Consider the following 13,752-nt stretch of genomic DNA (forward strand, 5'->3'; position numbering starts at 1 on the left):
AGGAGCAAATTTTTAGTGCATGCACACATGGGAACAATTCTAATACATCCATGCCAATGTTGTGTTTTGCAGGTCAAAATCTATTTGACCAAACCAGTTTAGTGTGTGCAAATTCTAACTCTTGCATATACATGAATTAGAATTTTTAAAGTATGTGTGTTGATTTCTTTCAGAGGTAATCTTGCATGTATGGAAATAGAGATCTAGTAGACGCCCAGCTGCAAACATGGCCCCACATCTCTACAAATGGTAATACAATTCTCTTAATTGAAAAACAAAAATCCAGCAAACTGAAGGACAGCCAATCTTGTTCTGTTTGACTCCTCTATATTCTCCCTGGGATTTCGTATGACAGATAATACATTTTTCTGATTTTGGAGAAGAATAGTTACCTTGTCCAAAACTAGTGATGGTGTGGCTCACAAACAATATCAAACTGTAGAGTGCTGTGCTTAGCTGGAGCTAAATAGTCACTGAGTATTTTTCTGATCCTTCTGAATCCTACCTAATGCTTTAAAAAATCTGAGTATATTTTTCATCCTGCGTATTATTTTAAGCTACTCCCTCCCCACTACTGTATTTTTAAAATTGAGAATATAGAACTGAATCAAAAGAGAAATGGAATGGGAAACTGTGAAATCACTGAAATGAGTTTTAGAATTCACACCAGGAAAAAAAAATCTCAGAGAAGCTTTAATCTCAGTAACTTCATTATGTTTAACATTTTTCCCTATTCAACTCCAGAGCTATGAATCTTACCACTGATTCTGGCACTGTATTATCACTGCAGGTTCATTTAAAGTCAGGTTTGCACCTGCTTTCTGATTGCTTGCACCCATTTACAAGTGTAAATCAATGAAACCTATTAGCATGTTCTCTGTGCTGCACTTTAATTTTTGATAGCAATGTATTATTAATGTAATCATCTCAACAAGCCTTATACTGCATCAAAAGAAAAATTTGGAAGGGTTCAGGATACAGAAATTTAATAAGCAGAGTAGTTACTGCACTGTATAATACTTTAAATCTGCAATGTAAATAATGGGGCGAATATTCAATATATATTCTGTAACTAACTATATCCAGGCATAGCATGTGACTAAGCCTAATACAGAATATCCTTTTCATATAAGACAAAGAAAGCAATGAAAAGACTGTCCCAGTGCAATCTGTGTAAATAATTCTAATGATGTTTTATAATATTTCCATGGACAGTTATTATCGGTTTGCACCACTATGGGGTTTTTATTCTAAAACAAAAGCATTCCCACTCACTAAAGCCTCGGAAATATAGTGCATGTGTTCTACAATTGGGTTGTCCTTTGTAATTTATATTTGGTAAAGGGTAATTACTTTTCCAGAAGAAGATAAGCTAAGGTGCTGATGAGATAACCTTAACATGCTTATTACAAAAGCAAGAGTAACAAAGTAATTTTTAATTTTAGAAGTAAATTCTCCTACCAGATAAAAATATTACTTCAAGTACTGAGCTTGTCATTCAAGATGTAATGATGCTATTCCAAAAGTCTTGCAATATTTGAAGGTTTGCATTCATTTCTCTTTAAGTTCTCCGATAAGAAATGGAAATAAGAAGTATTCACTTTATCATTTATGCACTGCAGCAAACTGTCTAAATGACCTTAATACTGAGCATTTGGTCCATGCTTTTGTGACTTAAAGAGTAAACTAATTGCAGTGCTTTATCTTTCAGGCTTCAAAGGAATCTACTTGTTGTCTTCAGTCTATTCAAAATGGCACTGCTCATATTGACAAACTAAACCATGGGTTGTATTATGCTTTCCTGTCATTGCTTGGGTTATTGGTACATTGTAAAATCCTCACATGGTCTCAGTTCTTTCCTTCTTACCGAAAAATAGCCCAACCCTTAAGAACATAAGAATGGCCATACTGGGTCAGACCAAAGGTCCATCCAGCCCAGTATCCTGTCTACCAACAGTTGCCAATGCCAGGTGCTCCAGAGGGCGTGAACTTAACAGGTAATGATCTAGTGATCTCTCTCCTGCCATCCATCTCCACCTTCTGACAAACAGAGGCTAGGGACACCATTCTTTACCCATCCTGGCTAATAGCCATTAATGGACTTAACCTCCATGAATTTATCCAGTTCTCTTAAACCCTCTTATAAACCTAGCCTTCACAACCTCCTTAGGCAAGGAGTTCCACAGGTTGACTGTGCACTGAGTGAAAAAGAACTTCCTTTTATTTGTTTTAAACCTGCTACCCATTAATTTCACTGCATGGACATCTTCAGAGAACTATCCATGATGACTCAAAGATCTTTCTCCTGATTAGTTGTAGCTAAATTAGCTCGCATCATATTGTATGTATAGTTGGGGTTATTTTTTCCAATGTGCATTACTTTACATTTATCCACATTAAATTTCATTTGCCATTTTGTTGCCCAATCACTTAGTTTTGTGAGATCTTTTTGAAGTTCTTCACAGTTTGCTTTGGTCTTAACTATCTTGAGCAGTTTAGTATCATCTGCAAACTTTGCCACCTCACTGTTTACCCCTTTCTCCAGATCATTTATGAATAAGTTGAATAGGATTGGTCCTAGGACTGACCCTTGGGGAACACAACTAGTTACCCCTCTCCATTCTGAAAATTTACCATTTGTTCCTACCCTTTGTTCCCTGTCTTTTAAGCAGTTCTCAATCCATGAAAGGATCTTCCCTCTTATCCCATGACAACTTAATTTATGTAAGAGCCTTTGGTGAAGGACCTTGTCAAAGGCTTTCTGGAAAGCTAAGTACACTATGTCCACTGGATCCCCCTTGTCCACAAGTTTGTTGACCCCCTCAAAGAACTCTAATAGATTAGTAAGACATGATGTCCCTTTACAGAAACCATGTTGACTTTTGCGCAACAATTTATGCTCTTCTATGTGTCTGACAATTTTATTCTTTACTATTGTTTCAACTAATTTGCCCGGTACTGACGTTAGACTTACTGGTCTGTAATTGCCAGGATCACCTCTAGAGCCCTTCTTAAATATTGGCGTTACATTAGCTATCTTCCAGTCATTGGGTACAGTAGCTGATTTAAAGGACAGGTTACAAACCATAGTTAATAGTTCCACAATTTCACATTTGAGTTCTTTCAGAACTCTTGGGTGAATGCCATCTGGTCCCGGTGACTTGTTACTGTTAAGTTTCTCAATTAATTCCAAAAACCTCCTCCTTAGATCCCACCATATAGCTTGTGCACATCAACTAATGATCTCTGTTAATTCCTCTGGGCAAGGGGTGGCATGGTATTTACCGGAAGTAGTTTTCACCAAGTAAATTCATGGTTTGTACCACCCTGGGAAAAACTATTTTGTCCCAGCTTAAGACATTTTCTATTTTGAAAACTGTTTCATTGATGACCACCACAGTACTCTTAGTTTTAGTTACATAGTCAAATTGTGGTTATATACAGCATTAGAGTCGTAGATTAAATTAGGGTTGTACAAATAAAAAATAAAAATGCAGTTGGCATAATACTAATATACACAGTTATCATATGGAATATTGGAATGTCTGTATACATTCTGATTTGGTATTTTCTCAAGGAAGTTATACAGATCTTGACTAATATTTCTGTTTTCAATATTATACAGACAAAAGACAAAAACTGATTATATGAAAACGACAATAATGCTAAATTGTAGGCTTGAAGCATTAAGCTATAGAAGCATGCAGAGCTGCAGACTACCAGTCCTGGTCCATTTGGCCATGTAGCATTCTGTAGCAGAAGACCAACTTTGATGTAGTAGATAGACGGAGCCTATTCCTCAGTTCTGAATGGCTGTATCCAAAGTTTGAAAAGATTCCTTCTGTGCTTGATGGACATTGATGCAATTAGTTTTCCCAGTTCCTGGTTTATCTGGGTTTAAGTCAGCATTTACCAGCACTCTGCCCTAAGCTAGTTTTTCCCAGGAAATTGCCTAGGGTCAAGTTTAAATCTTCTCTGGGGGAAGTGGGAGATAGGTAATGGAACTAGAATATATTTTATGTATTATATTAGAGTATACTTTATATATTATGGCTCTAACCTCTGAACACTTTTTAAATTAGCTTTTCATAATTAGGTTTAGAAATATATATATTGTTGCTGGTTGAACTTCGTGTTAATTTGCTTCAATTCAGCAGGCTGGGCCTCTTCTGAATGGCAGTTCATGAAATAAAATTGTTTGTTGCTGTATTACTGAACTGATGATAAGAAAGGCACACCGTCTGATACTCATGGCACAGAAACTGATTGCTATTTCATGCTTCAGGGCATCAACTCATTGCAGAGTTATAATAGAATTCACCCCTCCTCTCACGTACAACAGCATACTGTTTGCTAGGTACATTATGGAAGATTTTACCTTCCTTTGAAACAATTAGATATTGGCCACTAAGGCCTCAGATCAGCAGAAAACTTAAGCATATGCTTAACTTTAAGAACATACTAAAGAAGTCAATGGAACTTAGCTTGACAGTCTTTTCTGAATTGGGGTGTAAAGCCCCGATCAGGAACTGGCCACTGCTAGAGACCAATGGCCTGATCCAATATGGCAAACTCTATGGTTTCTATGTTACTGTTGGGCACATATTTCCTTCACCCTCAATGAGACTGAATAGCTGGAGTCTTAGGCGTGGAGAGGCCAAAGATCTGAGCCCTTTGTGTGAGATGAGTGTGCTCAGCATATCACAGAATCAGATGCACAATGGCATAAGCAAACTGATGCTTGAGAGATGTGTACCAGCCATTCAATACCATTTGCCTCCATTCCTTAGGCAAGAGAGAGACAGCCCTGCAGAATTTCTGAGATGTGTAAAGTTCACCCTGGGAAAGGACAGGGGCACCTTAACAGTAAAAGCAGCCAGAACACAATTTATTTTCAGATGAGACTGAGGTGTATGAGGTAGCAGCCTCTGCAAGGCCTGCAGACCAGTTATCTAACACTTCACTGAGAACATCCTTGCCTGTGCCTCTGGGAAACCAGCTCGAGAATAGATGGTAACAGAGCTGTGTGCGCTGCCAAGATGAACAAAATAGTTTTTTTAGACACTTATATACACAAACACGCATAACAAAATGCATGCACATTTACTGGAATTGCATGGGCAATCAGTCAGTCATCTAAAGGTCATTCATATGGTAAACATACCTATGAGATATATATCTTAGACATAAACATGCACACATTTTTATGTGTAGGAGCGTGAAAACCTGACCTATTCACTTGTGCATCTTCGTAAATCTTGGCTACAAATAGCTGAAAGCTGATCACTGATCCAATGTGCTTGAACAGTGGCAAGTAAACTCTGTGTTATTTTATTCATTCTCTAGTTTCCACAACTCTGCCTCATTCATTTTCTTGATGTTTTTTCTTTTCTTTGTTTTATCCAAGACTTTGAAGCTTCAGAGTAGTGTTGGTAGCTGGAGGGCTTAGAAATTAATTAAAAATAAGAGAAAATATTAAAGCCTAACATTGTGGGAACTTTTTTCCCTCCAAATATATACATTTTACTGTTTGAACCAGAATGTGTACTGGAATATTATTAACCATGTTCGTTGCTCAGTGAAACATTACATGCATATGCAGGTTAGCCACCAGATTAAGTGGGATTTGGTGCCTAAGGGGTCATAATCAGCATTTTCTTTTCTTTCTTTATGGATGCAAGAGACAGTGTATTTGGAGGAGATGCTTGTGTGGGAGGGAGAGAAGGGGAGGGGAGGGAGTGCAAATATAAGATTGCTGATGAGAGGGTAGCACTGGTTTTAGGTGTAGAGGATGTGTGTATTGGGAAGAAGGAAAGAGTGCATGAGGGAATAGAGAGACTGTATTTTAAGGGCAACAGGAGGACAAAGGAAGAGACCGAGATCAAGTGAGTGAAGGAGACACTGAAGGGAAGGGAATGATTAAATCATTGAGGAAGAGAGAAAACAATGCAGGGGAAAGAAAGAGGAATAGCAATAAGGAAGGTGGAAGGAGACAGAAAGAAATAGAACCAACACTAAAATATGGAGGAAAAGATGAGCCAAGATAAACAACAGAAGGCAGGAAAAATATGGAGTGAAGGGGAAAGGTGCAGACAAAATAAAATATAAAATAAATTATTTCTCTGACTCATAAAGAATCCACTAAATGGCAAGTATTTTAAAATCCGTGGGAAAGGTACTCCGTAACACCATAGCCACCCCCACCTCCGCTGCCTCCTGTACCCCTGGAATCTTTTAGCATTCAGTGATCTGCTCAAAAGATATTTTCTAGGCCACTCGCACTTGCTTGTACAGTCCCATATACATTTCCTATTTATTGTATTTATTTCCATTTATAAGAGATGTCTGCCATTCAACAGATGCCCATCTGGGTACCTTTGTAACAAAGTCACAATCTCATCAATATCTTAAGCATCATAACAACAAACAACAGACTGATCACCACACTATGAACACCTCACTCCTATAACGTTCTGTAGGGCAACTAAAGCTACAAAGGAACAAATGTTCCCATACTCTTTCAGGAAACTTTATAGAGGTCATCACAGAAAGCACCTTCACAGCTGCCCACTCATGAGAGGTCAACAGCTCAAGCACCTCTGTCAATGGCAGTGTGACACAAGCAGAGATGTTGTCTCTCGTTTAACTAAGTTCAACCCATTCAGGGCTTTCCAGGTCAAAAAAACAAACAAACCACCAACTAGCATCCTACTCAAATTCAAATGCAGGTTCCAGAGCACTGGTGGTGTGGGCTGCTAGTGTAAAACTGCTACGTAAATGGCAGCCACATTCTGCAGCAGCAATTTCCCAGTGGTTTCAAGATGTAACATCATGCAGAATTACTTACATTAGTCTGATCTTGAGGCATCAAAGGCTTGGCTAAGCATAGCAAGGTCCATCTCCAAAATCAACAGTGCTACTCTGTTCACCAAATGCAGAAATATGTGTGTTCCTTGCTGTGGTTGCTACCAGAATACTCAGTCACAACTTTTGATGTAACCGAATCCCTACGTGGCAAACAAATGGTGATCTCAGTCCTGGGTGCTAACGTAACACCGACAGATCCCAGTCATCAGCAGGTGGGATTGAACCTGGGACCTCTGGGGCTTAAAGCATGAGCCTTTACCGCATGAGCTAAAAGCCAACTCACTGTTAGCTAAGGCTGTAGAGCAGACTCATTTTATCTCTCTCTTTAAGTGCTCTCAGTGCCACTAGATGGGACAGAACACCACACCCAGGAGGTATGTGGGTTACACTAACAGTATACTCATCAATTCCAATTCTTCTGGAAGATTCCCTATGTTACCAGTGTTGTCTTCACCTATCGGGATTGGGAAGATTTACCTAGCTCTCTCTCCCTCCAGGTTCCAAAAATACCACATTATATTTCCACATTTAAACAGTTCCATCAGTTTTACATCCCTCATTCATGCGGGGCACATGGACTCCTGATTTGCGGATGTCTCAGGTCTTCCTCACTCTCTTTGGCATTTGGGGATTTTAGTTCATATCCTATTGCTTTAAGCCATCTAAACTCACTTCTTTTTCATCCATGCATGTTGGGCAAGGGCTGCTCTAGGTTCTCCAGTTTTAAATCTCTTGCACATTCACTACATCAGCTTTTGATGTTCAGCCATTTGGTTTTTTGCATGTTTTTCCTCATTAACACAGAATTTCAGAATCCTCTGGTGAATAATTAGTTAGGGTAGTATCCTTAACTCTCACATATACATTTTAAATTTGACATTTAAATGAACACCGCATTATCGTGGCTCCCCTCAAAAGTGATATACAATACCACGGGTGAGTTACACAGGAATACAAGCACAGAACGTCAGTTTTTAGGTACACTGCACAAAACTGCTAAGTTACTTAATCCTATTGCACTGCTCAAGAAAAAGCAGATTGAAAATGGGCCCAAAAATAAACCAAAAAGAGGGGAGCTGTCACAAAGAAGCAAATAACAGTTACTCAAAATAATATTTTCTAAACTGGGGGATGCCTATGGGGAGATCCACTTCGCATGACTAGCTGTTATGCAGCTAATATCCCAAACTGACACTGACTCTGGAAGCATTTAAGGTTATATCATCACTTGAATGAAGAATTTGTCAGCAATTTCTCAAGTGTATTGCGTGATGTCACCTCCCTCAACATCAGGGTTGTTTCCTTGTTCAACCAATTCCATAAATCTACTTATTATGGTCAAAGCAAACAAAACCCCACGTGGTACTACTTTTATTTCCATCTTACAATAGTATCTCAGAGTAGTGATGAAGTACCAAATTTTAGCTCAAGCCCACAGCTTCAGATCATGTTTTAACTATTTTGGTGGGGGGGAGCACAAGATTCAGACAAAAAGGTCAGACACTAAGGGTTATGCACAACTGTGCATTTCATTTGTGTGTGCAGCTCGCATAGGTGTGAATGTGCTCATTCAAACATTCATGTAAATGCAGAAGTTGTTATTTGCATACACAAATTCTATACTTTAGCCTGTAACACTATTACTTTGTAATAGTAATTTTACAATGTGTAATGTGCAATCTTTACAAAGTGCCAACTACACTGGACACTAGGTGACTATTATTAGCCTCATTACACAAAAGGGTAAATTAAAGCAGAGCGGTTAAATAATTTGCCCAGGATCACAAAGCAAGTCACCATTAGAACACACAAGTTCCTGACTCCCTGTCCTGTGCTCAGACCATCCATCCACACAGCCTCTCTCATATTAAGTGTAGGGAAATATTGCAACATCACTGTTTGCAAATGTTAAATATGTAAAGGCGACTCCTGTATGTCATCAAAAGAAGGTGCCCCAAGCCAAATCTGAAGTCCAGGCTCAAGCATGTGCTCACTACGGCCACACAAAATTTTACAATTTTGCTTAACGATGTTTACGTAGTCATGTATTCAATGCCGTCCCCCCTAGGGATTTACAAAACAGCAAAGCCATGTGAGCATCTGCTCCTGCTCTCTTCCCACAGCTGTGACATGTCTACTTTATATGACATCTTCTGTGAAGGGTATGGCACACTGACCAGTAACCCCCGCTGCACCCACTCTAATGTTTTCTGCTCTGCTCCCTTTTCTCAGTATCTTCAGAGGAAGCTGTGTGGCCACTCCATCATCATTCTTTTGGGGGACCCTCTTGCTACACCTGCTGATCCCCAAATCTGGGAAATGTTTTCTGGGAAAGGAGCTGGCACTTCCTTCAGACTGAGCCCCCCATCCCCTGCATGTAGTTTGGGAAACCCCAAGGGATGTTGGAGCAGGAACCTCTGAAGAGCTAGGCTCAGGTTAGCCAGAGGCTGTACCATACTCCTTCAGCCAATAACTGACAAGCTTTTCTAAAAGTAATGGGACAGGCCTCCCTCTGAAGACAGCAGATAAAGGGAGCAACTGTCCAATACCCAGTGAAGATCTCAGGAGTGCCCACCCTCCAGGTGCATAGAGAAGTTTTCAGAAGAAAAGTATTCTGGATGGGAGTGTGAGGTGCAGGGTTTTGTGACCTTTTGGCAAACTCAGCTCTCTCAATTTTTGGTTCCTTGGCAAACCACTTGCACAACCAGAGCACTGTGCTGAACCATTCTTGAGGCTCTGAAGCAAGACAATTGCAAATCAACTTTAACAAACGCACACACACAGGTGAGAATAATGTGAGAAAGGCTTTGAGTCTTAAGACATCAGGATTAGTGCAACAAACTAGACCTGTGTAAAATTAACATTTTGGATATACTTTTAGGGATAACAATTAACTCTGATCATAGTGATTGACAAAATCATTAATGAATAAGTTAAAAAGAGAGAGGGGCTCGCTCCCTTCTTCTAATTAAAGTCTTTAAAGAATAATTCCAGTTGCTAGCAGAGAATACATGTCGCCATGGTGATTGGTATAAGTCTAGAATGAAATTTCCTTTGGTTGTGGTGGCTGCATCTTTGTGTACACAACCAGTAAACTGCTTCTTTGTATGTCAGGCCCAGCTCTGGAATTACCTGACTCAAGCACTCTTATGACAACTCTGATATGGTGACTGAAGTGTCAGAAAGTACAGAGCACTACAGGGTGACAGTGTCATCCTGTTCCCCAAATAAAGGACCTTCTTCAGCCAGGAAATATTTGTACAATGAATGTTACCTTCTCCATCAGGGAACTGTGTATTTGAAATATTAATGAACATTCTTAATATTATGCAGGCAGAATCTAAAATTGATTCTAACAGGAGAGGGAGCTCTCACTACACCAACTAAGTAGGAGGGGAAGCTGTGGGAGAGCACCCTTTCTCCAGGCCAGGGAGTGGATGCAGAGTTGTGTTCCTTCAGCTCCCCCTTTGCCATAGACCGGGACTTAGGCAGTGAGGTCTAGTGGTCACAACAGGAGTCAGGAACCAGAGGTCAGCGATGGAGACAAAGTCAGGAGTAAAGCCAAGGATCAGAACTAGAGTCAGAGTCAGAAATTGAGCCAGGGTCAAAGCCGGCATTAGAAGCCAGGGGTGGGGCATAAAAGCAGGGATCTGGAACAAGGCAGGAGGGCAGGAATCAGGAACAAGACAGGGACAAGAGAAGGCAGCGTCCAATGTAGCAGCCATCCAGGGATTCATCTAATTGCTCAGACAACTTCCTGTGCCTCCTCCTGCCTTATATAGTGAATCTGAGCCAATCAATCAGAGAGGCCGGATGTTTCCTCCAGTTCGGCACTTCATGGTGGTGCCTATGATCATAGAAACATAGAATATCAGGGTTGGAAGGGACCCCAGAAGGTCATCTAGTCCAACCCCCTGCTCAAAGCAGGACCAATTCCCAGTTAAATCATCCCAGCCAGGGCCTTGTCAAGCCTGACCTTAAAAACCTCTAAGGAAGGAGATTCTACCACCTCCCTAGGTAACGCATTCCAGTGTTTCACCACCCTCTTAGTGAAAAAGTTTTTCCTAATATCCAATCTAAACCTCCCCCACTGCAACTTGAGACCATTACTCCTCATTCTGTCATCTGCTACCATTGAGAACAGTCTAGAGCCATCCTCTTTGGAACCCCCTTTCAGGTAGTTGAAAGCAGCTATCAAATCCCCCCTCATTCTTCTCTTCTGCAGGCTAAACAATCCCAGCTCCCTCAGCCTCTCCTCATAAGTCATGTGTTCTAGACCCCTAATCATTTTTGTTGCCCTTCGCTGGACTCTCTCCAATTTATCCACATCCTTCTTGTACTGTGGGGCCCAAAACTGGACACAGTACTCCAGATGAGGCCTCACCAATGTCGAATAGAGGGGAACGATCACGTCCTTCGATCTGCTCGCTATGCCCCTACTTATACATCCCAAAATGCCATTGGCCTTCTTGGCAACAAGGGCACACTGCTGACTCATATCCAGCTTCTCGTCCACTGTCACCCCTAGGTCCTTTTCCGCAGAACTGCTGCCTAGCCATTCGGTCCCTAGTCTGTAGCGGTGCATTGGATTCTTCTGTCCTAAGTGCAGGACCCTGCACTTATCCTTATTGAACCTCATCAGAACCAGCCCACCCTCCCTGATGAACCAGCCCACCCTCCCTGCTAGTCCTGGCAAGCTTCTGGGCGATGACTGTGGTCTGAGGATTACCTGGGGATCTGTGAAGGAGGGTGTGAGACCCATGATCTCTCATACTCTTATTTTAACCCTTATATGCAGGGTTTTAAGTGAGCGTGGGGGTGGTATTATCCCAACAATTGCACTCCCTCTGCAAAAGCTCCCAGCATTCCCATTTGCTATAGCCATGTTTTCTCTCTCTCTTTTTCTTCAATCCTTCTACCTCCTCCTTGCTTCTGAAAGAGAGAGAGCAGGGAACTGCAAATTCTGCTAGATGAAAGAGATTTCCTGCTGCTCCCCTCTCCGCCAGTGGTCTTATTGCTGGAATGGGGTAAGAAGGGCTCTCCACTCTCACTTTTGAGTGCAGGGATATAGGAGAACTCCGTACTTTGTGTCTCCTCACAAGAGTGTCTTGATTTACCCATTTTTAATTTCTTGAATTTTCTCTTTTTTTGTTTTTATTCGAGAAAAGGGAATTCAATCAAAACCCCTTCATTCTGCCTTAACTTTACAATTGAGCATTTAAATGCCCAGATCAGGACATTCAAAACAATCATTTCTACAGTAAATCAGCCAAACATGTAGTAAGGCATTAAAAAATAATGGCACATACTGGTATACAAAGCAAGGTGTGAGAATCATGGTTGTTATGGTAAGCATCACTTTGAATGTCCTGACATTTTTTGCATTTAAATTTTCAGCCATAGCTTTACATTGTGTTTTGTGCTAGGCCTTAGGCCTGGCAGGAGTGCTCCGAAAGAATGAGGCTCCCACGCAGCAAAGCAGCGAGTTATTGGCTTTAATGAAGGTAAGTGACACACCCACAACGGGGACTCCAAGCGTTGCTGTCACGGAGGCAGGGAACCCAGCACACCGGAGCTATGCGTGGGACGGAGTCCGACGAAGGGGTGGACAAGCAGCAGTAAAAAGGCCATACATATTAACATATTATGAATATATAATTAGGTACTTTCCTAAGGGGTTTTCCTCTACCTGGCAAGGGGCCATATGCGGTGGTTGAAACCGGCCAAGGGCTGGTTACAGCCAGTTCTTTGTGTCCTACAATGACCGTTGGCGCGAGAAAGCGGTTTTCCCCTAGCTAGGCCGTAACAGAGTCTTCCGCAGTCCCTTACACATTGGCTCAGCTTCCTTCATTGAGCTTTAAAAAATTTAAATAAAATATCATTTCCAAACTGCTATGGTCTGACATTTGAAATGTTCTCATTTTAAGCATATGCACACACACCTGAAAATGCAAGCACTTCTCTTGCTGAACGAGTAGCGAGCTGAGGCAGAACTGAATGCAAAGACGGATGCTAAGCTGAACTAATCAGGTGCAACCATAAATATGGAACAGCTATGATTTCAGAACTGCTGTAACCCCGTCTTGCTACGCACTTCATACATCAAATATAAACAATATGCACAGGCAGCTCTCGGAGTGTTGGATTCTAATACCCCTTATGGTCAATCGGAATGCCAATGTTAATCGCAAGCATACCCAGCTTTGCTCCTGATCTTACACATCACAATTAGTGGGCCTGTCAAAAATATATGCATTGCTAATAAAAGCAACATCTACCTCCCATCAAAGGACTGCAGGCTTGTTTTTGCTTCATATGTAATTCATATGTTCAATGTTAACTGTACAGTACTGCCAGAATATGAATGCAATCAACTGGCTTTTGAAAAAATCCCCATGTAATTTGAAAGCAAACGATCCAATATCTGATATTTCCTTAATTTGTGAAACCTTGGTGTTCTGCTGCTGAAGAAATTAAATAACTGCTCTGATACCAATAAAGGAAGATCCAATAAAGAATTAAGATAACAAATCCAGGGCAAAGGCTTTCACAAAAATTACCTGAAAAATGCTATTTACAACAGATCTCGACTCAGTGTAATGCTGGCAAATTGGCAATATACAGTAATTCAGGCTCCATTATATAGAGCTACTTCATAGGAAAGAGTACAAAAACAGACAGTGAATTCTACAATATGGTACAAATTTGGTATCCTGCAGGGGACGTGATCTTTTCTAAAAACAAACCAAAGCTGAACAACTGGGAATTAACCTTGTCAGAAAAAAACAGTCTAAATTGCACTTTTTTCTCAGACACTGAGCCCCAGTGCACAGAAGTGTGCCTTTAGAACCCCTCATTGCCCACTGGCAAAGGGCTCACTGCCAT

General features: G+C 40.9%; 1 protein-coding gene across 3 annotated transcripts in view; it reads right to left on the minus strand.

Annotated features, from left to right (window-relative positions):
- The window catches only part of NAV3 (neuron navigator 3), an 846,806-nt gene that overhangs the window by 718,608 nt on the left and 114,446 nt on the right, over positions 1-13,752 (minus strand). Inside the window, exon 1 of one of the 3 annotated variants that reach the window (XM_078851121.1) lies at positions 5,232-5,440. The exons of the other annotated variants lie outside the window; for them this stretch is intronic. The gene's annotated coding sequence lies outside the window, so the exon portion shown is untranslated. Of the gene's footprint in view, positions 1-5,231; positions 5,441-13,752 lie in introns of those variants that run through there. 3 annotated transcript variants of the gene reach the window in all.

The sequence above is a fragment of the Lepidochelys kempii genome, chromosome 1 (genome assembly GCF_965140285.1).
Source record: "Lepidochelys kempii isolate rLepKem1 chromosome 1, rLepKem1.hap1, whole genome shotgun sequence".
NCBI lineage: Eukaryota > Metazoa > Chordata > Testudines > Cheloniidae > Lepidochelys > Lepidochelys kempii.